Consider the following 3,331-nt stretch of genomic DNA (forward strand, 5'->3'; position numbering starts at 1 on the left):
ACATCCGTTTCCTGCAGTTCTGCCTTGCGTTCAGCGCCTCTTCGTAGCCTGCGCTCAATATATTTTGGGGCGATAGTTATCGTTTAGAACTCTGCAGGTTTGGGAAGTGCAGTGCCCCTGAGCTCCATTTCCCAAGTCGCTTTTTTGTGAGTGGGACGCAACACGGCTGGATGGCTTCACGCCCTATTGTCGATCCGCGGTGGCAGGCTGAACCGCTGGTGAATTCTTCTTCGTGATGGGAAATGAGAGTGACATGTGCCCGACCAAACACCTCCAGCGAGTCTCTCATTGGTTCCCCCTCTTGCAGTTCATCCTGCGGACAAATTGCAGACGGTACGAAAGAGGCATGGAAAGGCGCCGAGTCTCCAAGTGGGGAGATTGTTAGTAAGGGGGCCTGAATGGAGAACACGAGCACCAGGAGAGGAAAACTGAGGTGAGTTTCAGAAAGCTTTCCCGATCCCACGGTGTAGCATCCGCTGGGTTTCCAATGAGTGCTTTCGCTGTCGGAAGATTGCGTTGAACCTGGAGAGTTGGGAGCCATGGAATGGGGAGCACGCAGGATTCCTTTCAAGGGTCTGCATTTGCTTTCCCAACCTCACCAATCGTCTCAGCCCCAAGAGTGTCCAGCCTTATGTCTTCTGCCGCTGGGGCTGTAGATGTGGTCAATCCTGGTTGCATGCCAGTCCCTGAACGCATTTTGGAAGAATTTCTCTCTGTTTTGCCCTGCTTGTTTCTTCTTTGTGTTGGAAATGTATCCTCAGAATGGGTCTGAGCTGATTTTCCCTGCTGGTTTTAGGCCGCTTTACACACACTTGATGCACTTACACAGAGATATCAAGACTTAGCTTTTAAGATGCTTACTAGTCGGATAGATACTTGTGCGATGAACAGGGTCTGGTGAGTCCAGTTGATTGAGCAAGGAGTAGGTCGTGTCCATTCCATATTCGGTTTTCGGAAGGGTATCTGTGCTCATTTCAAACTCGAGTTTTATGCGTCACCGCACCTCACCTTTCCCCTGAAGCAGGCATAAGTGTGTTTTCTAAAAGCGTGACTCTGTTCTGTTTGGGGATTCCGTTCATGGGGAGCGATTTTTACATTCCCTCGATAAGTGATATCATAAGTTTCTTTTTTTGTGGGACTTATTTCACTGAGGATGATCGTACCTAAATCCACTCAGGATGCTGCTACCAGCCTCATGACGTGGATTTCATGGCTGAGTGACACTCCATTGGACCTACGTAGCACCACTTGTCCACTTGTCCACTTGTCTTTGTCCACTTGTCCACTCGTCTTTGTCCACTTGGCTCTTTCCTGGGATATGAAACGTGTACCGGAGTGGAGGTTCTTGTCAAGACAGCAGCCCTCAACTTTGGGGTCCCTGTGTCTGGTTGATTTTTTCATTTTCCCAAGGTCAACGCCCATGTGTGGAAGTGCCCTATGCTCTGTGGTTCTGTGTTTTACATGGTTTGGGAAAGAGGATACACTTGTGAAGATTGGCTGTTGGCCATTGACATCCCGCCCATCAGCTTAACAAGGCTCCCTTGACTCCGTGGGCTGTCCTGCCTTTCTGGTTTTTAGACTTTTTTCGCCTGGCCCTTTTGCCCCGGGTGGGGGGGGAGAGAGATTTCTTTGTAGTGCTGATTTGCTCTCCCAGGTTGCTTGGTTGGCCAAAAAGGGCGTATGCGTTTTTTCCTGAATATATTCAGGAAAAAACGCATACGCCCTTTTTGGCCAACCGCATCATTGTCCACGTTCTGGCGCTTTTCATGTGCTATCGGGGCCATTCCGATGTACCCGTTGACATCCGTTTCCTGCAGTTCTGCCTTGCGTTCAGCGCCTCTTCGTAGCCTGCGCTCAATATATTTTGGGGCGATAGTTATCGTTTAGAACTCTGCAGGTTTGGGAAGTGCAGGGCCCCTGAGCTCCATTTCCCAAGTCGCTTTTTTGTGAGTGGGACGCAACACGGCTGGATGGCTTCACGCCCTATTGTCGATCCGGGGTGGCAGGCTGAACCGCTGGTGAATTCTTCTTCGTGATGGGAAATGAGAGTGACATGTGCCCGACCAAACACCTCCAGCGAGTCTCTCATTGGTTCCCCCTCTTGCAGTTCATCCTGCGGACAAATTGCAGACGGTACGAAAGAGGCATGGAAAGGCGCCGAGTCTCCAAGTGGGGAGATTGTTAGTAAGGGGGCCTGAATGGAGAACACGAGCACCAGGAGAGGAAAACTGAGGTGAGTTTCAGAAAGCTTTCCCGATCCCACGGTGTAGCATCCGCTGGGTTTCCAATGAGTGCTTTCGCTGTCGGAAGATTGCGTTGAACCTGGAGAGTTGGGAGCCATGGAATGGGGAGCACGCAGGATTCCTTTCAAGGGTCTGCATTTGCTTTCCCAACCTCACCAATCGTCTCAGCCCCAAGAGTGTCCAGCCTTATGTCTTCTGCCGCTGGGGCTGTAGATGTGGTCAATCCTGGTTGCATGCCAGTCCCTGAACGCATTTTGGAAGAATTTCTCTCTGTTTTGCCCTGCTTGTTTCTTCTTTGTGTTGGAAATGTATCCTCAGAATGGGTCTGAGCTGATTTTCCCTGCTGGTTTTAGGCCGCTTTACACACACTTGATGCACTTACACAGAGATATCAAGACTTAGCTTTTAAGATGCTTACTAGTCGGATAGATACTTGTGCGATGAACAGGGTCTGGTGAGTCCAGTTGATTGAGCAAGGAGTAGGTCGTGTCCATTCCATATTCGGTTTTCGGAAGGGTATCTGTGCTCATTTCAAACTCGAGTTTTATGCGTCACCGCACCTCACCTTTCCCCTGAAGCAGGCATAAGTGTGTTTTCTAAAAGCGTGACTCTGTTCTGTTTGGGGATTCCGTTCATGGGGAGCGATTTTTACATTCCCTCGATAAGTGATATCATAAGTTTCTTTTTTTGTGGGACTGATTTCACTGAGGATGATCGTACCTAAATCCACTCAGGATGCTGCTACCAGCCTCATGACGTGGATTTCATGGCTGAGTGACACTCCATTGGACCTACGTAGCACCACTTGTCCACTTGTCCACTTGTCTTTGTCCACTTGTCCACTCGTCTTTGTCCACTTGGCTCTTTCCTGGGATATGAAACGTGTACCGGAGTGGAGGTTCTTGTCAAGACAGCAGCCCTCAACTTTGGGGTCCCTGTGTCTGGTTGATTTTTTCATTTTCCCAAGGTCAACGCCCATGTGTGGAAGTGCCCTATGCTCTGTGGTTCTGTGTTTTACATGGTTTGGGAAAGAGGATACACTTGTGAAGATTGGCTGTTGGCCATTGACATCCCGCCCATCAGCTTAA

Source organism: Kogia breviceps, unplaced genomic scaffold (genome assembly GCF_026419965.1).
Source record: "Kogia breviceps isolate mKogBre1 unplaced genomic scaffold, mKogBre1 haplotype 1 scaffold_56, whole genome shotgun sequence".
NCBI classification, from domain to species: domain Eukaryota; kingdom Metazoa; phylum Chordata; class Mammalia; order Artiodactyla; family Physeteridae; genus Kogia; species Kogia breviceps.